The sequence below is a fragment of the Lineus longissimus genome, chromosome 7 (genome assembly GCF_910592395.1).
Source record: "Lineus longissimus chromosome 7, tnLinLong1.2, whole genome shotgun sequence".
Classification (NCBI taxonomy): domain Eukaryota; kingdom Metazoa; phylum Nemertea; class Pilidiophora; order Heteronemertea; family Lineidae; genus Lineus; species Lineus longissimus.
The window spans coordinates 9,651,436-9,677,044 of NC_088314.1; the positions used below are offsets into that span (position 1 = coordinate 9,651,436).

At 41.5% G+C, this 25,609-nt stretch overlaps 1 long non-coding RNA gene across 4 annotated transcripts; it reads left to right on the plus strand.

The window, feature by feature from the left end:
• The first annotated feature begins 207 nt into the window (after window positions 1–207).
• LOC135491441 (uncharacterized) lies at window positions 208–23,684 on the plus strand. Of its 4 annotated transcripts, none has more exons than XR_010447826.1 (4): window positions 208–286; window positions 21,516–21,586; window positions 22,476–22,518; window positions 23,442–23,684. It is a non-coding gene; the product is annotated as an uncharacterized LOC135491441 (long non-coding RNA). The 4 variants fall into 4 exon arrangements; XR_010447828.1 differs by having other exon boundaries at window positions 237–282; XR_010447825.1 differs by lacking the exon at window positions 208–286 and adding an exon at window positions 13,333–13,438.
• The last annotated feature ends 1,925 nt before the right edge of the window (window positions 23,685–25,609 follow it).

Genomic DNA, 25,609 nt, shown 5'->3' on the forward strand with positions numbered 1-25,609 from the left:
TAAAATTTATCTTGTTTTATGGGCACTTATGCATTTTAAACGTAGTCGAAATCCATCCTCAAATTCAATGTAACAGTACGTATAAAGTAAAAAAAATTGTGCGATAAGAAGAAATGGACATCACTCTTTCAACAAGATCCATGAGAATCACCAGGAGGTGGGTGCATCAGGTTGTATCTTTGCCGTATTTAAAGCTCAGCCTGAGAAGGAGCAGTCACTCTCATAAATATCTGCATAGTGTGCATGACGGTTCATAGACATATCCACGACACCACCCTCCTAGTAGGTAAGCAGTCTTTTGATCAACGATATATTTTTTCTTGCATGCTCAAAAAATGTTGCAAGCCTCCCATTTTGTTCAATGATAGCTATATAGGTACCAATCAATTCTGAGAGTTAAAAGGGACGCTATATACTTTGCAACCTGCATCTGACACATGAAGCATGGGCATCTGAGGAGCTTAACCCGAGTTCTGGCGTATCCTTCTTCAACCTGTATCTTTATAATGACCTCAGCCACTGAAACATCACTTTCACCACACGTATACCCACTACAGCAGAAAACTTCTGCCAACGCGGAAAATGTGTGGGTTTTCACAACACGAGGTGGCCGAACCAGCTTAACTGCCAAATTCATTGGCCACCAAGCCACTAGATCGTGAAACCCGAGTTTCTCACCCATTACAGTAAAAGTTTCAAAAGCTTAAAGGAATCCTTTATGAGTAATTAGTGTCATTGAATTGTGTTTGTGATGGAAGTGGCTTAGAAAACTCCTCTGTAGAGAAAAAGAGAATGGTTTAAGTAAAGAGACAAACACAGAAATAAACTATCACACTGTCCGATACTCCACAACCTGCTAGGATCTGAATGAAAGGGAGTGAATTACGCACAATGTAAGGTAAAATGGGATAATTTGTAGCCCCGGTCTAATGGATGTTTTTGATTCATATTCCGGTAACCATGGAATTATTGAGCCAACCCAAGCATGGATATGAAAGAGGTGACTCTCGAGTATCACGACATCAATAGTTTTTAATTATGCAACAAGCTATGAAAGAGCTTTGGCTGTAAGCAGTAAGCAAATCAGACACATGCACAAAAAAAGTTGGGATCGAACTTCATGCAAGTATGAATTTTCCGCACTAATGTGAATTGATATATTTGAAACTAGGTTCAGACGATCAGTATTTAGTGTAGAGAATGATGTATGCATTTGATGTCATTATTCAAGAGTAAATTATTCAATGACACTCCTGAACGAGGTACCCTCGGGGTATTTGTAGCCCGCTGGCTCGGGGGATTTGTAGCCCCTATAATAAGCTCGATATATACTGTCACAAATCATGAGAAGCTTGGTTTCTCCATTCTTATACCTTGGTTATATTATTTGATCATAAAAGCCATTGATTAAGTTGCAATGGTAACCTTTTTAAACGAACAATGATACATTTGAAGTTTCATACTAGTTTATCTGACATTATTTCAAAATAAAATATTTTCAAAGTTGTAATTACTGGTGTCTCTAGTTTTAAGGCAGAACGGCAATGTTAAATCTACGATAAGTTTGCATTCACACATCTGAAACTTTTCAAATTCAATAACAAATTTCAAATTTTCATCGAACGGCGTAGGCCTTTTACATAGCATGTACTTCGGTATAGGGGGTTGCGCACTAAAAAATGCAAGTGTCTTGCACCACGGACCACCTAACACGAAGTCTGTGCTGCACTCCAAAAATAATGGTCCCTTTTTCAGCTCAAGGTTCATGATGAAGTGTCTCGTTGTTGCCGTAATCATTACATTGGTTGTTCAAAGCCTAGCTTCTGGTAAGTAGACCCTGAATATGACCATATAAAGGACCACCGCAAAAAGACGGGCATGTACGTATACCTTAATTAAAAGAGGTCCATTAATATTTAATGGCACGTGTTTCTTCACTTTTATTTGATGGCATATTTTCGTTGTACCTGGGTTGACCATGATCATTTCAGGATTTGGGAGATTTGACCTTTTTGGTGTGACCTTTAAACCAATTTTGATCCGTGAATTGACTTTTAGGCCGTGACTGGTTCATTTGACCCATGATTCCACATTATTTAGGCTTTTGAACTGAAACTTCATACCCCATATATACGGAATAAATTCAAAATTTATGAAAATACGGTTGATGATAATGAAACCTATCCATACTGTCGAGTGAAACCGTATATTCAAAAATCAAATCAAATTTCTATTGTGTAACCGTACGTTTCTGCGGCGGCCATTGACCGCTAGTAACTTTTGAAACCAGGTGGTACCGCCTGGTACCACCTCATATTTCCGCCGGCTGGAGTATGCCATGGGTCATCCAACCCCCAGCGGCTTGTACCACCTCATACTTCCGCCGGCTGGAGTGTGCCATGGGTCATCTAACCCCCTGGCGTTTTGTTCCACCTCATACATCTGCCGGCTGGAGTGTGCCACGGGTCATCCTAACCCCAAGCGTTTTGTTTCACGTGACCGCATACTTCCGCCGGATGGCTCATCTGCATGCCCATAAAAGGCACTTTTTTCTAACGTATTACTTCTCACTGGGGTAGCATCGGATTAACATTGCACGGGTTTTACACGATCGAAAGTACCGAAGGTCCCAAAAAGAATACATGTACAATCATTTTACATGTTATTTCTCTTTATGGCCTGCATGGGGTAACGGAAGTAAGTTAAGAAGAACTAGTGCTGTACCCCAGGTGGATGACATAGTATTAATAGTATTTTTAAACTTTGTGAATCTGGTTTGATTACAACGCTTATGATATTGATCCCACGCATGAATTAGAAACTTTAAAAATATTTTCAGAAATGGAAAGCGACTTCGAAATGCAGGCGCTCAAGAAAAGAGGGTGAGTAAAACTTATAAACGTTTTGCGATTAATACCAACAGCATTTTAGTGTCCGTTGCAAATTCGATCCAAAATCTCATCAACGCTTCGTGATGAGTGGCTCTTGCAATGGTTGGAGCGGTGATCCGGAATTTTGCACTAAGTATGCAACAAAGGCTTCTTATGAATCCTTGACGACAAATGGGCAGTCGGGATTGTGGAACACTGCCGGAATCAAAATAGGGCGCGGTGCGTCTTACGATGAAAAGCATTGCAATCCGCTCTTTACGCCCAATAAGTTGTGGAACCACGACGATCTTAATTCATGAAAACAACATAGTTTTGAGCTTATACGTACCGGAATGGACTTTAAAACTGATTTACTAAGTGAAAACTTGCTTGTAAATAAATACCGGCGTATCACTGAAACCCTTTATAATAAACAGAAATTCATATCTGCGTAACTGCTGGTGTGATACGTGACCTGATGTTCTGGAGAGATAACAGGGACAGTTCCTTGGTAAATAGAAATGAACTGTTTAAGACTATCAAATATCTTTGTACTTCTTAATGTATATTCACATTAAGTGTTAACCGGATAAGGGAACAGGTATACCGCTAGAAATTGTATATGCACGTTGCACCGCTTTTATGTGCCGTTTGCGCGCACACTCTTTTATGTAAGCTTTAAAGGGACACTATAGGTAGCAGCTAGGCAGGCAAGATAAAGTTACACAAAGTCGCCAAGAGGGACCTCTCGCATCTCAAAGTACGTCAAAACTATTCACTATTCATGTAGTGGTGAACCAAATATGACATTTTGCCCTTACTGAGCTTATTAGTCACCCAATAATGGCCAGTTTTACCCCTCTGCTCCTGCCTAGACCCACTTTAAGAGTGTACATAATCAAGAAGAATTAATTTATCTTTCCATCTATGTTTCAGGTGGAAATCGATCTGGATTGGCTGTTCAAAGACTTCCGAATGCCTCCCAGGCCATGTTTGCGAACGTCATGTTAAAAACTGCGCATTTCCAAAAGACAACAGGTGTTGCCTTTTAGGATAGGACGCCCTGGCACAACGATACCATATGTAAAGTATCGGAGTCACATTAAAGTTCGCATTCTTCGAAATGTTTGATTAAATTGGTTATCATTGTGTATGTTGATACCTTACAATAAATAGACTCCTGGAACATTCTTCTATTTATATCTTCACTGTGGTACAAAGTAAATTTTATGTTATTCCATGTCGTTGTAGTGCAAATTATACATGTATATTTCCGAGTAAACAGTTTTAAACTGAACTTCCCCAAAATGTTTGAACGCATTTATCAACATTCATAGGGAGCAACCATCACTACTATTCATAGCCTTTGGTGGCCCACAAATGTAGTACATGTACTTCTTGATACTGGTATCCCTGGAGCTTAAAGTGCATGTAAACGGCACAATATCATGTTTCGACTCATATCACTTTGTGGTCGAGTCTGCTTGGGAATATGTAAAACTAGTTTCATGGATTTCTAAGCACCCATCGGTGGGAATCTCCTGTTGTATATAGGGACGTTATATGAATATTGCCCGCCACGGAGAGAAACATGCCGAATGTCGGCTTATTATGTGGTCTACTTCGGGATGAAGAGCTCCCCAGTGCCACCTAAATGCAACTTAAATAACTTTAGCCTCGTTGGTCTATCGAATTACCGGAAACTCACAAAAGATAACTTTTCACTCAAAACAATGTCTTTAACAAAAGAAACATCACGGTGTTATCTATAAAACAGTAGTTATTCTTGTACAAATAAAAACATAATGATTCAATAAAATACATGTAGCTATCCCCCGTAGAGACTTTCTAAATTGCATTGTATATCCAAACTGTTTCATTATAAATTATTTTTGGCTGACATCGACAGTCAAACGTCTTCCACACAATGTAAGCTGATACAGTATAGTATATACGGGATGTCCTCTTGTACACCGGTAGCCTATCCTCTCTGATAATGAAAGTCGGCCCTGGTCCCTTTATTGTGACTTGTCATGCACAGTGTGCAAAGCGCCGCTCCCCATACCGCCCTGAAACATTGACTAACAAAACATTAGAAATACCCGCTGGTGTGGCTTACAGATCTTCAGCCAATGACTGTGACGACCTGTGCATACAAAAACATTAACACGGAGTTCATGGAGTATAAATAGCCAGTTATAATACATGCAATATATGGCACCCCAAGAGGCCTCTTCAAAATGGCACCCGATACCGGTATTCACGAGGACAACCTGTATAACACCCCAACGCGTACACCTCTCTTAACAATAAAAATACACGAATTATGCGTGTGTTCTGACATTCTTCTAAGCCGAAGCTGGTTGTACATGGAGGAGTACAATGAATTGTCTCAACCGGATACAGAACAGAATTATACGCGTTATACACGTGTTCACTGCGCATAAGGTAAAACTATGAATTGCCAATGTTGTACCTTTTTTTAAATTCCGTTTCTTGTGTTTTGTTTTGTTTTTTCGGTATGGTACTGTATGCATGATAACTTTATTTGCTATTTTCAGATCTTTTCCTCTCACAACTTTACCCTCTTCAAATTGATTAGTGGAAATAACTATTTCATAGACTATTCTGATTATCCTATAGCACCAACTGTGAAATGTGTTGTTTGAACTATTTTAAATTAATTTTAATGGTAGTTATTTCCTCCTTTTTTGACCAAAAACAGCTATTTACTGGTTATATTCAATACTATTTCACTAATTTCACAGTGTGCAAAATGAACTTCCAGATTTCACTCTGGTTATCTTTACCAATAAACTTTTCGAGTGTAATAATCATATTTGTTCATGATCGATTTAGATGCCCAAGTACTTTACATTTACAAGCTACAATCCCTGTCGGTTCATCCGCCTCACCAAGCTGCAGCTGTGGAAGTCCTGTTGCCCAGCCCATGGTTGAACTACCACCTCGCACATTTTGATATGCGGCGGCCTGGTACTCAATTTGGCGAAAATCGTCAATCGTAAAACCGATCTTCTTTTTCTAATTGATATTCCTACGAATAAAAATACTCTTATTTTCGATTTCGTCACCTATTCTCTGAACATATACTATTGATCAACATCTCTGAACAGAGTTTGTTTATATCGATCATACGCGAAGTCAGTGTGCAGGACGAAACCATCGAAATACTATCCCTGGTTGAACATCTTACTAGAGGTGAGAACATCCGCAGAAGGACGTACGGTCATGGATTGAAGGACGCCATTGAACCACAGCCGAAGCAACAGAAAATATCATTTTCGCCCAAGCTGGCCACATCTATAGCCCGCAACATAATGTGAACCCATGCAACCCAAATAAATCTACGGAAATGGACGCTTTTCGACCGGCGTATGGCCGTCGATCAATACATGTATACATCTTTTTTGTATCAGCTGTGCCCTCGCATGCTTTTGCAGGCGTCCTTTCATCGCCTCGTTCCTCCTGCGTGGGCCTTGACCTACTTGCCAGTGACAAGCTTCTCATACCATCGACTGGCTGGTGAAACCCTGCCCCGAATGATTTGATCATGACACGGACACCAGACAGTCCCAACTTGTCTAATGTCGCGGCCAAGGACTTGATGTGATTGCTGGTCAACCACTGGACACCACCGACCACCATCATTGTATTGGAATTGTTTTGAAGGGGCTCGGATCTGAATGAAAAAAAAGACGATATATATATATATATATGCGTACAGGGTTCCATATATAATCAAACTATTGATATCATTTGTATGTACGAATGAAGACATCTTTGGAGCAATAAAGTGTTCTGTGTGTTAGTCCATGGTCATGTCCTCTTCTTCTTCTTATCATGGTTAACAATATACAGCCTCGTCCCAGGTCATTATATGCGCCTGCGCCAATTCCTGATAGAAGGTTGGATTGTTGCCTCGTCATGAGATCTCGCAAGGAGGCTCGTGTTTTACCAGGCTGCGAAAACGTTCTTCAGTTCAATAGAACCGAAGTTCGACTGTTCAGTCGACATTTTATGATCTCGTCCTAATTTTGTTCTCTTGACGTGGAGTGGCAAGGGATACTGGAGACGCAGTAACTGGTTTCATCCAAAAGAAGATACTCAGGTCTTTATTTCTTGTTTCCTACTTCTCGAGACCAAACTCGGTATAATTTTCTGTGTTTCTGTAAGTGAAAATTTCCCCTATGATATATCAGACATCGAATGGTTGTCGTGAATAGGGGAACAAAAAGGTTAACACTGAAATACGGGAAACACAGAGATGTTTCATGCCCGAGCTCCACTTGGCTTAGGCCTGACTAGAACAGTCGGCATATCCCAATACAGAAGCATTGCATTCGTTCCCGAATGAGAATTGTCTTATATTATCGTCATTTTCGCCTGTATAAGTATGTAAGCTGAGGCGGTTCGTCCATATGCCACGAGAGCCAAGGGAACACTAGCAAATGCCATCTTGCAGGGCTCAGTAGATGTAGCCGCCATCGCGGCCTTCCAAAGAGCGGGTGGATAACGTGACGCACTGGAATGGAAGACCCCTCGCCGAGGACAGAACCGCGTGGTGTCGCATCTTTAACAGCTTAATGTCGCCCCAATGGCCGCATGGCTGCGGTACATGATGATGATGATGTAGAAGAAGTATTGTATTCAGTTTATTCACTATTGACGCAGTAGAGGAAAAAGCCTTCGTTGAGTCGCTGCAGCACTTGGTTTGTGACATCCAGTGCATTAAGTTTTGTTGATTTTCTCCCTAAAACTCATCAAAATAGAATTAAGGACCAATAACACAAAATTTTTGGTGCTATTTCCCCATGTAGAGTAATCAAAGAATGAAATATTCAAAGATCATTGACCCGAGAAATGCCTGTCTCATTACAACCATGGTCCACTTGCCTGCAGGGCTCCTATTGGCAGGTTTTGTTTTGCAGGTTCCTCATTGCCTTGTACCCTTTACAGAAACCGGCTACAATTCCTTGTCGGCAGCATTTACAGGCGCAACAGATCCTGTGCTATCACCACTAGCAGATGGTTTTTCCTACTTCATAATAGTTTCACTAACATTTTAAACCATAAATACACCTTAAAGTAAAAGGTTAGTGATCTAAGCATAATCGTATTGTTTCGGTTAACATTTTTACCATGAATATACCTTAAAGTAAAATGTTATATATCATAGTATTCCATTGTTTCTGTCAATATTTGACCATATTATACACCTTAAAGTAAAACCTTGCAACCAAACCTTCTCGGGTATGTAACGTACAGGGCGTGAACCGCCCCAAGCCGTCACGTTTGGGGATTGTCCACGGCCTCCCAGAGGTCAGATGCTCGACCGACTGTCTCCAGAGATCCTTCCCCTCATCCGACCACGAAAGATAGTAACACGAAATTTGGGACTTACCCTTGCTCTTTATTTGAGATGTGTTACAAGACTCGGGAGGTCTTCTTAAAAGGCCTTGGTGGATTTCTTATTTCCCTTTTTACCCTGTGGCTCTTCCTCGGTCTCGCTCTCTCTCTCTCAGATGGGCGCCCTGTGGTCTGGTTTATATATAGGCCCTATAAGGGCCAGCCAATGATAGCCGGTCACATGATGTTTTCAGTTTTGGTAGACTCGCGGCAGGATGCCCGGATTCCACGAACAATCCACCAGGTTAACTATAGTTACCCTGGCGAGCTATAAGGGAACCAGTACATCCCCACAGCTAGATGAAAAACATTGTCCCAATGCTAAAGAGGAAAATTCAACCAGCAGGTTAGTAATCAATTGGCTTGTCCACCGGCAACACCGACGTATGCTAATTTTGTAGAATGTACCTTTTAAGAGGTATTTACCGAATCGTCATGGATTTTTTTGGCCAAACGTTCCCAGACTGGCAGGACCTCCATCTGTTTATTGTCACATATATTTATAATTTACTTATGACCAGAGAGAGAATCATTTCAATAAATCCCGGAATTAAATTTCTGCATCAAGGCAGCATAGTATCCACAACCGATTCGTTCCAATAGACCAATAACTGTCCAGCAAAACCGCTGCGAAACTTGCCCACCTCATATCTCACCGCTAATAACCGTTTGGTGAGCTACAAAACACAAAAGTTCCTAAAAAAATAAGCCAGGGCTGACAGGCTCACGAAAGGAGTCATGTCTAGTAGCCTGACTCTGGTTTTTAAATTGTACTAGCTCAGTCGACCTGTCAATGGAAGGAACCGTCATAAATCTTCTGCCGCCCTGCTACCTGATATTCGTGTTATAAAGCCAGTTCTCCCGAGAGCATGCAGATACCCAGGGAACTTTCAGCCGATAAGATCTGGGTGAACTGAAGCATGATAGAGCAAAGGAGTTCTTATTTTCATGTATCTGTCGAAGTCCAGGGATGAGGTCGGTTTTAACGAAAAGAATGCCAACATACGCGATGTTGCGAAAAATTCCAATACAATAACTATTTCTGCACGGTATATGGTGCACTGCCACTCGGTTTGGGTGAACTGAAGCATGATAGAGCAAAGGCGGGCACGTGCGTTCTCGCAATTTCATTCAGTGGTAACCTACCATATAAAGGTGAGTTAGATATATAGTATACAATATTTTTTCACATGTACTTTGGCAGTGTGTTGGCGCAAGTCAGATTTCACCTGAGCCCTTTAACTGTCACTTGTGCAGACATGCATAAACCTAAAGAAGTGCAACTGGTGCCAAGAGAAGAAGGAAGAGTTGCTGCCAAGTACATGTGAACAAATATTGTATGTAGTGCTGTACCATAAGACAATGGGGCTTTAAAATAGTATCTAGCTCTTATTGACTCACTCTGCATACTATTTGGCTAAGGTTGGCCGTTGGATTAGGCTGGCTGTGATTGTAACAGATGACACTTTAATAAACAAATGCCGGCTATTTACAAATCATGCCAACGACCTTGGATCGGCATGTTTACAAATGCCGTCGGTGTCAGTAAATTACATGTAAGAAATCCAACGCGATTGTTGTCCTGTAACATGTACGTTTCATCATCGGAAACTGGCCTGTATGCACTCGAAAACGTTTTGGAGGAGACCTGCAATTTGCTTATGAGCATGTCGTTGATTTTGAGGATCAAGTCGCGTGTTGGCGATTGTTTTGGGGTAGGCATATGTCTGATCAAATTCCCGCGAAAATCTGTAATGACTGCATCGACAATCTTGTCATTTTCTAGTATGATGTGACATTCCGGCGGGATTCGAATAGAATCTGTGAGCATGGTGGGACCATGTAGTTGCCGTTATATTTTATATGTACTTAAGTTGTCCGCTTCGAAGTTGTAGTGACCACTTGGCGCATATCTTGCTGATGGTCGAGGCTGGGAATCTATATATCATTAGTTTCTTAAACTAGCAACAGGCGGCGCGCGCGTGTCATGTCGGCCTGGCTTTGTCTTTTTTTCGTCTTAAAAGTAAAATTTATCTTGTTTTATGGGCACTGATGCATTTTAAACGTAGTCGAAATCCATCCTCAAATTCAATGTAACAGTACGTATAAAGTAAAAAAAATTGTGCGATCAGAACAGCCATATTTTGCAAGAATTCACAGAACTGCTAGGGGACTCAGGTGCCGGGCTTAGATGGCAGCACCGTCTATTACTTTTAGCATGTTACCCAAAACACAAGAAAAACACATTCTGCGCGGAAAATATGGATTGGAAACGTAGCTGAATGGCTTCTCGGGTAAAATCTACATGCACATACAAAAGAATTAGGAGATTATACTGTACACCCAGCGGTTATGTTGGTGCTAGACATAAAGAGACTTGTACCAGTTCTAGACGAGGTTGTTTTTAGGCTCCAGTAGGACCTAATCCAAATCAGTCAAACGGTCACAGATGAGACATAACTATGATTCTCCCTGGAATTCAACGGGCGGTATCTTTCAACTGATACTGGTACTCTACATCGTAAGCGTAGGGTTTTTTCAATCATGTTGTGTTAAAAAGCGCAACGTACGCGCAAGTTGCGCGCCAATAACGCACCAATGACGCGCTTATCTCTCTATGTTTCGCGTCAATTACGCTCGACTTACGCACGACCTACCCGCGTTAATGAGGCCATGGCGATTTAGCGGATCCTGCGGATTCTGCGGAACCTGCGGAATCTGGGCGGAATCAGCATAAAAACAGAACGAGAATATCGATATTATGATAAATTATCCTTATAATAAATATTTGTAGTATTCCATAACTGTTAGATTATTCCATAACTGCTAAGATTATCAAGCATTTCGGAAAAACACCAACATGCATGAATAAAATGTCTGTGATTATCGGACGATTTCCACATTGGCCGTGATCTTGGCTAACCCAGGCCGAGCTGGTAGGCTGAGTTGGTAATAGGCCGAGTTGGCCCGTAATCTTGTAAGTCGTTACGCACCCGAAAAAGACACGTCATTTTCGCTCATTCGTTAATTTGTTAATATCGTGGTATTTCATTGCATTTTAGATGTAAGACCTTAGTCAGAAATTAATGTAGGCCTATGATCAGGTCTTGAGAGCTTATTATGGCACATGGGCCTACTCGTGGACTTTTTTATAGTCATTTGGATGGAATGCCAATGCCAATATCAATCATATAGCCTAGGGCCTACTACTGTGCAGTGTACATGATGTACATTGCATGCACATGGACGGTGTAACATCTATCAGTGTTCCCCATGTGTCAGTGTCTCCCCTATTGATAACCTGTTAACGAACAATGCCAGAAAGACTCAACCATTCTAGTTATGATCCTATTGTAGGGGAACCCTCACACACGGCAGCACTCACATGCAATGTGTTTTCTTCTTGGCAGGAAAATATATAGGTTTACTTCATTAAGAAGGTTTGTTTGTGGCTTTAAAAAAAAAAATTCCCACTTGAATTCAGATGTGACTACTGGATGATTATAGTAGTATTAACCAACACTGCATGAGTGATGAAAGAAACCAGGAAATGTACAGTGACAACGAAACAACATTGTCTTCTTAAAAATTGACCAACATGCTCTTGTGGATTGACTACACGCCAAATGTATTTGACCGGTGTAGAAGTTTAAAATGTCCCAGGATAGAAGGTCCGGGAAATAAAGGATTCTATAATGTGCTTCAATCTCTGAGCTATTGACAGTTAGGGCCTCTATGATAGAACCATATTGTAGAATACAATAGGGACGGACAATTTTTCCAGGGGGACATTTTAAACTTCTACACTGGCCTTGTAGACACGTCTCTCTTTATTTTACAACATCGCAAAATTGTGCACGAGCAACATACGATTGCCTTGATGATCCATCATAAGTTAAGATATTCAAGTCACATGATGACTGATGATGTCCAGGACTCCCAGATGACAAATCAGTTTAAACAGAGAATTTCCCACTCTCATGATAATAAATAAAATATTTTTCTAAAACGTCCACCCGATTCAATCATCCCACTCTTGATGACCAAACAGCCAGCAAGATCATGCGATGACAGGTGACAAGCCCGAGATCCTGGCAACGATCCTTAAAACCACCCCAAGTCCCAGGAGGCGAAACGACTAATTTTTGGGTAGAGTGACTCTCGGAGCGGCCACCTTCAGCGCCACCACGTTGGGCCTAATGGTATTAGGCTAAGTTTGGGGGCGAAAAGGCTGGGGTGAAAAGGCTGGGGGCGAAAACGTCAGGGAGCGAAACGACCGGATACCCATAACATAGAAAATCCGCTGCAGACCAGATTCCGCAGATTCCGCGAATTCCGCAGGTTCCGCAGAAACCGCAGGATCCGCTAAATCGCCATCGCCCGTTAATGACGCGCCAATGACGCACATTTAGGGCTGACAAAATTGTGATTTGGACAGCAGCTTGCTCATTTTATGCCCTTGAGGTTTTTCTTTATTGTCGTGTTCACGTTTACGTTTAGTTGGTTTCTCTGGAAGAAAAATCAGTAATCTTTCGGATCACCCAGTGAAATAGAGATATGCTTAGCCCTTCAATGAAATCATACAGCTATATGAAAACTGACCAAATACAGCCTTTAACTGACAGCCTTACAAATAGGATGAGTGCAAGTATGAGATGATTATATAATTCGAACGCAGAAGAAGATGGTGATTCCAGACACACATGACTTACGCACACAAGCTGAAATTCAAACTCACAAATGAACTTCATTCGTCCCCTTTCTGTCAGTATTTGCTTCATAAAGCCCGGTCTACACTAGCAAACATGACCCAACAATTGTTGGCCAACATCGTGTTGGGCCTTGTTTGCAGAGGCATGTGGTGACCAAGTTGGAAAATTATAGGATTAAATCTTTTCGAAGTGTCCCATAATCATGCCATTGTAGTTGACACATGCAAAGATTTTCGTTGCAAAGGTAAGTCAACAAATGGACATCACTCTTTCAACAAGATCCATGAGAATCACCAGGAGTTGGGTGCGTCAGGTTGTGTCTTTGCAGTATTTAAAGCTCAGCCTGAGAACGAGCAGTCACTCTCATAAATATCTGCAGATTGTGCAATACGGTTCATAGACATATCCACGACACCACCCTTTTAGTAGGTAAGCAGTCTTTTGATCAACGATATATTTTTTCTTGCATGCTCAAAAAATGTTGCAAGCCTCCCATTTTGTTCAATGATAGCTATATAGGTACCAATCAATTCTGAGAGTTAAAAGGGACGCTATATACTTCGCAACCTGCATCTGACACATGAAGCATGGGCATCTGAGGAGCTTGACCTGATTTCTGGCGTATCCTTCTTCAACCTGTATCCGCGTTATAATGACCTCAGTCACTGAAACATCACCTTCATCACACGTATACCCACTACAGCAGAAAACTTCTGCCAACGCGGAAAATGTGTGGGTTTTCACAACACGAGGTGGCCGAACCAGCTTAACTGCCAAATTCATTGGCCGCCAAGCCACCAGATCGTGAAACCCGAGTTTCTCACCCATTACAGTAAAAGTTTCGAAAGCATAAAGGAATCCTTTATGAGTAATTAGTGTCATTGAATTGTGTTTGTGATGGAAGTGGCTTAGAAAACTACTCTGTAGAGAAAAAGAGAATGGTTTAAGTAAAGAGACAAACACAGAAAGAAAATATCACACTGTCCGAGACTCCACAACCTGCTATCCAGTAGGGCTGAAAGGGTGGATGTCGTCCTGGGTGCCGACAAATGGTACCCAGGTTCGAGATCGATTGGACAATAAGCACCCTGGGTGCCATTACACAAGACAAACAGCACCCAGCTTCTTTTTGCCTGGCTTATGGATCTTAGGGACGAGGACGTTTCTTGCAATCTCGTTTTATCTCGCGCCGTGGTACATATCACATGGGGCTAGGGAGCGTTTGTCAACCTCCTCCAGGAACCAATGAAAATCCGTTATTATAATGAGGTAAACAATGACACGTGCTAGTCTTGTAGTTTGCCATCTTCAGGCAGCGATGACTGTGACGGCATACATCAGGTGGGCGTGGGCACGAAATTCTTCACCGCGAGTGACTGCATGCTGTTTGACACAAGCGTCTTGTACAACCGTTATCAAACAATAAACAATAGAGTTCGGCTTAGGCAAAAAAGGTGAATAATCAAGTTATCACATTGCTACATTTTAGTCCATTCGATGTTGATAACAAGGTCTAGGCTAGTAGGCCTAAATCGGCTGCTACCGCTAATTAGGCCCCTCAAGGGCCTAGATGCCAGCAACAGCACTAGGCCTACCATCATCCCGACACGCATCATGTGTCATGTCAATCCATATGTGTGTCACACTGCACTCGGTGCTCTGTGTGTAGTCTCTACTGATCGATGTTGTGTTCGGATTCGGAACAATGGGGGAGGGGGGGGGGGCTGAGCAAAAAAACAACATAAAAAGCAAGTTTAGCTGGTCCTCCAAACAACATAGTGCCTCCAATTGCCCGGTTGCCCTTGATAGTCCAGCCCTGCCGGCTATATAGTGTATATCAACATAGTATACAAGACTAGCACGTGTCATTGTTTACCTCATTATAATAACGGATTTTCATTGGTTCCTGGAGGAGGTTGACATTCGCTCCCTAGCCCCATGCCCATGTGTACATATCGACTGATTGTCAAGAAAAATACGCAGCAAATCCATTCATTTTGTCATCACACAATTTTTCATTCTCTGAATATATCCCTCCTACATACATTTTCTGAATAAATCATCCGAAATGTGCTTTCAAAGACCTATAGGCCTAAACGCGTTTTTTTCTGTTTATCTGTTCTTTTGATTTCGCACACTCCTAATGCCGCAAGTACCACGGCGCGAGATAAAACGAGATTGCAAGGAACGTCCTCGTCCCTTAGATCCGTAAGCCAGGCAAAAAGAAGCTGGGTGCTGTTTGTCTAGTGTAATGGCACCCAGGGTGCTTATTGTCCAGTCGATCTCGAACCTGGGTACCATTTGTCGGCACCCAGGACGACATCCACCCTTTCAGCTCCAGTAGGATCTGAATAAAAGGGAGTGAATTACGCGCTATGAAGGTAAAATGGGGGTATTTGTAGCCCCGGTCTATTGGCAGTTTTTGATTTATATTCCGGTAACCATGGAATTATTAAGCCAACCAAAGCATGGATATGAAAGAGGTGACACTTGAGTATCACGACTTAAATAGTTTTTAATTATGCAACCAACTATGTAAGAGCTTTGGCTGTAAGAAGCAATAAAATCAGTGCACAAAAGAAGTTGGGATCGAACTTCATGCAAGTATGAATTTTCCAGGCTAATAGTGAATAGATATAATATTTGAAACTAGGTTCAGGCGATCAGTATTCACTGTAGAGAATGATGTATGCATTTGAGGTCATTATTCAATTATTAATTCATTATTCAACAGTAAATTATTCAAGGCTTTTCTGACTCTTCTGAACGAGGTACCCTCAGGGTATTTGTAGCCCGCTGGTTCCGGGTATTTGTAGCCCCTATAAATAGCTCGATATATCCTGTCACAAAAGATGCTTGGTTTCTTCATTGTTATACCTTGGTTATGGTTTGATCATAAAAGCCTTTGATTAAGTTGCAATGGTAATCAGTACTGGTAATCTTTCGGATCTCCTAGTGTAATAGTGATATGCTTAGCCTTTCAATGAAACGAAATCATACAGCTATATGAAAACTGACCATATATGCCTACAGCCTTCAACTGACAGCCTTACAGATAGGATGAGTGCAAGTATGAGATGATTATATAATTCGAATGCAGAAGAAGATGGTGATTCCAGACACACATGACTAACACACACAAGCTGAAATTCAAACTCACAAATGAACTTCATTCGTCCCCTTTCTGTCACATTCTGCTTCATAAGAGATCATATGGTGACCAAGTTGGGAAATGATAGGGTTAAATCTTTTCAATGTGTCCGATAATCATGCCATTGTGGTTAACACATGCAAAAATCATCGTTCAAAAATTAAGTCAACAAATGGACATCTTTCAACAAGATCCATGAGAATCACCAGGAGGTGGGTGCCAATCATCAGGTTTTATCTTTGCACAAGATCGGTAAAAAAAGCAACGGAAAAAAAGACAACGGAAAAAAACCGGTAAAAAGACAACAGGTAAAAAAGGCAACGGTAAAAAAGGCAACGGTAAAAAAGGCAACGGAAAAAAAGACAACAGGTAAAAAAAGCAACGGTAAAAAAGACGACGGGTAAAAAAAGCAACGGAAAGAAAGACAACAATCTAGGTAAAAAAGACAACAGGTAAAAACTTCATTCGTCCCCTTTCTGTCACATTCTGCTTCATAAGAGATCATATGGTGACCAAGTTGGGAAATGATAGGGTTAAATCTTTTCAATGTGTCCGATAATCATGCCATTGTGGTTAACACATGCAAAAATCATCGTTAAAAAATTAAGTCAACAAATGGACATCTTTCAACAAGATCCATGAGAATCACCAGGAGGTGGGTGCCAATCATCAGGTTTTATCTTTGCACAAGATCGGTAAAAAAAGCAACGGAAAAAAAGACAACGGAAAAAAACCGGTAAAAAGACAACAGGTAAAAAAGGCAACGGTAAAAAAGGCAACGGTAAAAAAGGCAACGGTAAAAAAGGCAACGGAAAAAAAGACAACAGGTAAAAAAAGCAACGGTAAAAAAGACGACGGGTAAAAAAAGCAACGGAAAGAAAGACAACCATCTAGGTAAAAAAGACAACAGGTAAAAAAGATGACTACTATCAAAGAGGACCCAATTAACTTTCACACTACAGCCAAATTAGTTGTACTGATTTACTAGTATTCAGTATTGCCTCATTTCCAGAGGAAGGGTTCCATCTTATTAGCCAACAAAGCGTCATTAAAGGGAGGAACATCATCGCTCTAGGGCTCTAGGCATGATAGGGCTGTCGGAGTGCCGGCTGTGCAGTGGAAACATCAGCGCCTGTCACCACACCTCCGAGGTCCCGTGTTCAATTCCCGGTCTGTCCGGCACTTTATGTCATAGAGTGGGCGGTTTCCTCTGTCGTATCCGGTTTCCTTCTACATTGTACATGTACAAGTTTGCTTTACAATTGTTAAATACTAGAATATACCCGTGGCGCGGGCTGTTCGAGGTATAAAAATCGGATTGTGTGGGTGCTGGTATGTTGTGGGTTTGGTGTAAATGGGGTGCTGGTTTGTGAGTAAAATCTCCGGGCGTTATCTTTATTTACGTCAATGGCGACAGTGGTATATTGATATTGATAGATGATATGTTACTCAGAGTCATAAAATTTCCACTGTTTTTCGGTGTACAATGTCTCCAGTGTTGTTGTTGTTGCTAACAGTAAACTATGATGCGGCCTTACTGGAATCCCCTACTTACTTATACTTCTAACAACAACAACACACAACTGCTGCAACTACCAACTGGAAGACATTTTTTCCTGCACCTTAGAGGCATAGTCGATTAATATTCATACTAATTTATATTCATGACGTCATTCTCAATTTTCATTGGTTCTTCCAAATAAGGCTCGACGGATGAGCATCGATGATAAGTCTTCCGGCAACAAAAACACGTGCTTAGCGCAATGACAGTTCAGAAACATTTAGTACAGGGTAAACCATAATGAATGTAACAAAATGAATGTTTTGGATTGTATATTATGGTCCGTATATCATGGTCCATTGGTCCAGGGCCATTATGAGGGGGGGGCACACCCCTCTTTTCCCAAATCTGCATGGAAAACATGAGGTCTCAGGGAGGAGGGGGGGGGGGGGCAGTTCTCAGCCCACACTATTATTACAGGGCTTTGTACAGCCCTTCGAGTATAATACGCGGGGTGGGGGGGGGGGGGGGGGGTGGTGATGCGAGTGGCGATGTGATGATCAATTCTGTTCTGGATGGACAAATAATTGCAAAACTTGCCCTTTCAATTAGTTGAACAGGACGTACATGTTGCCAGTAGGCATAATGTGGAAGAGAAGTGATATAAAAAAAGTATGTAGCCTAGGCCTGCCCTAGGCCTAGCCTAGCTAGTATATAGCCTAAACATGAGATTTTCTCCGCTAGGCCTACATGAAGCCTACCTATCTGGCTGTAACATGCACATCATCATGACAATTGTCATAGCCAGGCTCCCTACACTGCATGTAAGTAGTCATCATACATACAGATGTCACACAGGACCACAGGCATGTACATCATGTACACGGTCTATACTACATACCTTTCTGACTTGTATGTTGGCCGAAATGATGGTCTAGTGCTTCGTGCCACACACTGAACTTGCATGCATTGGCAATTTTTATACGACCGTATGACCTCCTTCATTCGATCTTTATCTTTAGAATACTCATGAACTTGAATAAGACCATGATATAAAGGAATATCCTGATCCCAATAGGCCTGCCACTGAGGCTGAATGACAGGCTCTTCCGCCATTTTGAACTCCCGCGAAAAATGTGACAGATAAACAGTGCCACGTGTGTATCTATTTTTATAACTATGTCACGTGACTATGCCTCTAAGGTGCAGGAAAAAATGCCTACCCATTTTTATAACTATGTCACGTGACTATGCCTCTAAGGTGCAGAAAAAAATGCCTACCGTCATCATGAAAACTGGACTACAAAATGCACGATATTGTCGCAATGACTTTATTCAAAGTACTCAAACATACCTATTTCACTGACATGATGTAGTTTTACACAAGTGAGGTTAAAACCTCACTTGTGTTAAAACCTCACTTGTGTAAAATTACATGATGTAGTTTTACACAAGTGCGGTTAAAACCTCACTTGTGATGTAGTTTTACACAAGTGAGGTTAAAACCTCACTTGTGTAAAACTACATCATGTCAGTTGATAATGGATGACAGTAGAGGTAAAACCAGGCTTATTAAGGCGTTCAACGCTAAGTGCAACTCGTCAATTATAACAGTAGTTGATTTGAGAGATAATAATGTCAAAGTTGACGTGCAGCTCTCAACTCAATTTTTTTATCATCGCTCTATTTGGCGAGTGTAGGCCCGTCCTTGGTCGAACACCATTTTGGTTGGAGAGATGCGCCTGAGTTGGTCTGTACTCCTCTGACAAAATGAAGGGATGGTCAACAAATTGTCAGGAACATGTCTTTGATTGGGGCAGTCTCGCGTCGGAATATGAATTCTGCTTATTCCTGACAGTAAAGGCCTGTTTACACTACTTTTGAGCACTTTTTTTCGGTGGTTTGCCACTCCAGTTTGCTATTTTTGCATAATTTGAAATTTCGGTTCAATTTTGATTGACCCAATTATTTTTATACCTGTCACCGTCGACCTCTTCATCATTTTAATAGAAAGTTAGTTGCTCCCAATCAGTTCAACCCCTGACAAAATTTCTGAATGAATTTATAGGGTCGAATTATAAGTTATTATTATATTATTTTTTTCCGTTGCTTTTTTACCCGTTGTCTTTTTTACCTAGATGGTTGTCTTTTTTCCGTTGCTTTTTTTTCCGGTGCTTTTTTTTCCGTTGCTTTTTTTACCTGTTTCTTTTGTTCCGTTGTCCTTTTTACCTGTTGTCTTTTTTACCCGTTGTCTTTTTTACCGTTGTCTTTTTTACCGGGCTTTTTTCCGTTGCTTTTTTTACCTAGATCCATCTTTGCAGCATTCAAAGCTCAGCCTGAGAAGTAGCAGTCACTGTCATAAATATCTGCACAGCAGTCTTTTGATCAACGATATATTTTTTCTTGCATGCTCAAAATATGTTGCAAGCCTCCCATTTTGTACAATGATAGCTAAAGGTACCGATCTATCAATACTGAGAGTTAAAAGGGACGCTATATACTTTGCAACCTGCATCTGACACCTGAAGCATGGGCATCTGAGGAGCTTGACCTGATTTCTGGCGTATCCTTCTTCAACCTGTATCCGCGTTATAATGACCTCAGCCACTGAAACATCACCTTCATCACACGTATACCCACTACAGCAGAAGACTTCTGCCAACGCGGAAAATGCGTGGGTTAGTTTTCACAACACGAAGTGGCCAAACCAGCTTAGCTGCCAAATTCATTAGCCGTAAAAGCCACCAGATCCTGAAACCCGAGTTTCTTACCCATTGCTGTAAAAGTTTCAAAAGCATAAAGGAATCCTTTACGAGTAAATAGTGTTATTTAATTGTGTTTGTGATAGAGGTGGCTTAGAAAAATCCTCTGTAGAGACAAAGAGAATGGTTTAAGTAAAGAGACGAACACAGAAAGAAAATATCACACTGTCCGATACTCCACAACCTGCTATCCAGTAGGATCTGAATAAAAGGGAGTGAAATACGCACTATGAAGGTAAAATGGGGGTATTTGTAGCCCCGGTCTAATGGATGTTTTTGATTCATATTCCGGTAACCATGGAATTATTGAACCAACCCAAGCATGGATATGAAAGAGGTGACTCTCGAGTATCACGACATAAATAGTTTTTAATTATGCAACAAGCTATGAAAGAGCTTTGGCTGTAAGCAGTAAGCAAATCAGACACATGCACAAAAAAAGTTGGGATCGAACTTCATGCAAGTATGAATTTTCCACACTAGTGTGAATTGATATATTTGAAACTAGGTTCAGACGATCAGTATTTAGTGTAGAGAATGATGTATGCATTTGATGTCATTATTCAACAGTAAATAATTCAATGACACTCCTGAACGAGGTACCCTCGGGGTATTTGTAGCCCGCTGGCTCGGGGGATTTGTAGCCCCTATAAATAGCTCGATATATCCTGTCACAAATCATAAGAAGCTTGGTTTCTCCATTCTTATACCTTGGTTATAGTATTTGATCATAAAAGCCTTTGATTAAGTTGCAATGGTAACCTTTTTAAACGAACAATGATATATTTGAAGTTTCATACTAGTTTATCTGACATTATTTCAAAATAAAATATTTTCGGAGTTGTAATTACTGGTGTCTGTAGTTTTAAGGCAGAACGGCGATGTTAAATCTACGATAAGTTTGCATTCACACATCTGAAACTTTTCAAATTCAATAACAAATTTCAAATTTTCATCGAACGGCGTAGACCTTTTACATAGCATGTACTTCGGTATAGGGGGTTGCGCACTAAAAAATGCAAGTGTCTTGCACCACGGACCACCCAACACGAAGTCTGTGTTGCACTAAAAAAATAATGGCCCTTTTTTCAGCTCAAGGTTCATGATGAAGTGTCTCGTTGTTGCCGTCATCATTACATTGGTTGTTCAAAGCCTAGCTTCTGGTAAGTAGACCCTGAATGTAACCATATAAAGGACCACCGCAGAAAGACGGACATGTACGTATACCTTAATCAAAAGAGGTCTATTGATATTTAATGGCACGTGTTTCTTCACTTTTATTTGATGGCATATTTTCGTTGTACCTGGGTTGACCATGATAATTTCAGGATTTGGGAGATTTGACCTTTTTGGTGTGACCTTTAAACCAATTTTGATCCGTGAATCGACTTTTAGGCCTTGACTGGTTTATTTGACCCATGATTCCACATTATTAAGCCTCTTGAACTATAACGTCATCATTTTACCCCATATATACAGAACAAATTCAAAATTCATGAAAATACAGTTGATGATTATGAAACCTATCCATACTGGTACCGCCTCATTCTTCCGCCGTGTGGAGTGTGCCATGGGTGATCCAACCCCCAGCGGCTTGTACCACCTCATACTTCCGCCGGCTGGAGTGTGCCATGGGTCATCTAACCCCTGGCGTTTTGTTCCACCTCATACATTTGCTGGCTGGAGTGTGCCACGGGTCATTCTAACCCCAAGCGTTTTGTTCCACGTGATCGCATACTTCCGCCGGATGGCTCATCTGCATGCTCATAAAAGGCATTTCTAACGTATTACTTCTCGCTGGGGTAGCATCGGATTAACATTGCACGGGTTTTACACGATCGAAAGTACCGAAGGTCCCAAAAAGAATACAATCATTTATTTCTCTTTATGGCCTGCATGGGGTAACGGAAGTAAGTTAAGAAGAACTAGTGCTGTACCCCAGGTGGATGACATAGTATTAATAGTATTTTTAAACTTTGTGAATCTAGTTTGATTACAACGCTTATGATATTGATCCCACGCATGAATTAGAAACTGTAAAAATATTTTCAGAAATGGAAAGCGACTTCGAAATGCAGGCGCTCAAGAAAAGAGGGTGAGTAAACTTATAAACGTTTTGCGATTAATACCAGCAGCATTTTAGTGTCCGTTGCAAATTCGATCCAAAATCTCATCAATGCTTTGTGACGAGTGGCTCTTGCAATGGTTGGAGCGATGATCCGGAATTTTGCACTAAGTATGCACCAAAGGCTGCGTATGAATCCTTGACGACAAAATAAAAAGTCAGGATTGTGGAACACTGCCGCAATCAAAATACGGCGCGGTGCATCTTACGATGAAAAGCATTGCAATCCGCTCTTTACGCCCAATAAGTTATGGAACCACGACGATCTTAATTGATGAAAACAACATATTTTTGAGCTATTACGCACCGGAATGGACTTAAAAGCGTATTTACTAAGTGAAAACTTGCTTGTAAATAAATACCGGCGTATCACTGAAACACTTTATAATAAACAGAAATTCACATCTGCGTAACTGCTGGTGAGATACGTGACCTGATGTTCTGGAGAGATAACAGGGACAGTCCCGTTGTAAATAGAAATGAACTGTTTAAGACTATCAAATATCTTTGTACTTCTTAATGTATATTCACATTAAGTGTTAACCGGATAAGGGAACAGGTATACCGCTAGAAATTGTATATGCACGTTGCACCGCTTTTATGTGCCGTTTGCGCGCACACTCTTTTATGTAAGCTTTAAAGGGACACTATAGGTAGCAGCTAGGCAGGCAAGATAAAGTTACACAAAGTCGCCAAGAGGGACCTCTCGCATCTCAAAGTACGTCAAAACTATTCACTATTCATGTAGCGGTGAACCTATATGACATTTTGCCCTTACTGAGCTTATTAGTCACCCAATAATGGCCAGTTTTACCCCTCTGCTCCTGCCTAGACCCACTTTAAGAGTGTACATAATCAAGAAGAATTAATTTATCTTTCCATCAATGTTTCAGGTGGAAATCGATCTGGATTGGCTGTTCAAAGACTTCCGAATGCCTCCCAGGCCATGTTTGCGAACGTAATGTTAAAAACTGCGCATTTCCAAAAGACAACAGGTGTTGCCTTTTAGGATAGGACGCCCTGGCACAACGATACCATATGTAAAGTATCGGAAAGTTCGCATTCTTCGAAATGTTTGATTAAATTGGTTATCATTGTGTATGTTGATACCTTACAATAAATAGACGTCTGGAAAATTCTTCTATTTATTTCTTCACTGCGGTACAAAGTAAATTTTATGTTATTCCATGTCGTTGTAGTGCAAATTATACATGTATATTTCCGAGTAAACAGTTTTAAACAGAACTTCCCCAAAATGTTTGAACGCATTTCATAGGGAGCAACCATCACTACTATTCATAGCCTTTGGTGGCCCACAAATGTAGTACTTCTTGATACTGGTATCCCTGGAGCTTAAAGTGCATGTAAACGGCACAATATCATGTTTCGACTCATAGGCCCATTATGCGGACGAACCAGTCCAGGCATAATTGATTTTATGATTGAAGCAAGAGTGACTAATTTCTATTTATAACTGTGCTGACTCTGCATGTTATCATCAGGGGCAGCGGTGCAGATTCTGGGAATCGGCGGGATCTTTCAGCCAATCAGGGGGCCGTCTTTCCCCGGCCTATTTACCCACGCGGATGAATCTCGCGCGAACCCGCCATTCCAGGAACTTGCTTCTGATTAGCAAGACAACTTCTGTGATTTTTCGCTAATTTCTGGAATCGTTTCACTCGGTAGTATAATATTTATATATTCTGTCGATCTTGTTAGGGGTACATTTCAGGTACAGCCACTTAGGGTGGACGTGTCACCTGCTTAAGTGCCTATTATCGACTTTTTTCTACCGACTTTTTCCACTGCTCGGTATTCCGTGTACATTTGCAGTGCATTCCATCCCCTCACGTACTTTTCCTTTGTCTTCAGTTGGCGCTATGGCGGCCCATCTTGTTCATGCTGCCGGCGTTGGTAACTACCAACGAAGACCTCAGACTCGCGTATCTGTAGTGGGACATAGCTACGTGAGGCGTTTGATGGAATTTTCACGCGATTTCGCGTCAAAAGAGGCTTTTGTTGATGTGCACCCAGCCCAACCTCGGCCCAACTTGTTTGATCTGGATGACTGTGCCATCCGTTGGCATCACATCAGTGGGGGCACCGTCTCATCTCTGTCCAACAATCAGGCTGTATGGCGCAATTTACGAGCTTTCCAGCCTAACATTCTGTTCCTACAGATTGGATCTAATGACTTGGATGGGATGGGTTGGGGTGCTCAGCCCATGCATGTGGCATATGCTGTGTCCGAGTTGGTTGATGAATATGTCAGGGAATTACCTGGCTTATCTAAGGTTTTTGTCGGCCAACTAATCCAACGACTAAGGACCCGTACCAGACATCTTTCAGTGTCTGATTACAACGCCAGGATACATCAGACCAATGGATACGTCCGTAATTTCTGTAACCCCAATGGTACAGTGCCGGTCATCTTCTGGCGCCACAAGGGTCTATCACGGTCGACACAGCATGTCCATCATCATGACGGGACCCACCTCAATGACCTGGGTCATCTTAAACTCTACAGGAGCATTCGCGGTGCTGTCAGATCTTGTGCCGTAGGAGCCCGCGGCTAGGAATATACATGTAGGCCAGTTACAGCTGCGTAGCCTTTTGGGGTATGCGTCTCATGAGGTACTCTGGTTTTGCTCAATCTATTGTACATTAGAGGGCGCCTCAGGCACCCCCCCTCACTTGGCATGGTTTAATTTTCCCTTGCCTCGTCTCAAATTACCTTAGGCTCTTGTGTCCTTGGTTCTTTGGAGCCCCTGGACACCCTGAGCCAACAATTTATTAATCCCTTTTATGGTAACATCCTTGGCTTCTTCGGTCCTTGGATGCACTGTCGGATTAATCAATACAAATTTTGCGCTCTTGTGTTCTTGGCATATTTTGCCCCTGGACACCCGGAGCAATAATCTTTTATTGCGCTCTTGTGTTCTTGGCATATCCTGCCCCTGAACACCCTGAGCTAACTTTCTGTTGCACGGCTGTAACATGCGGTGTTTTTCGTTCTTGTGGCTCTTTGTCACCATGGACATCTTACATTATACTTTAGCCT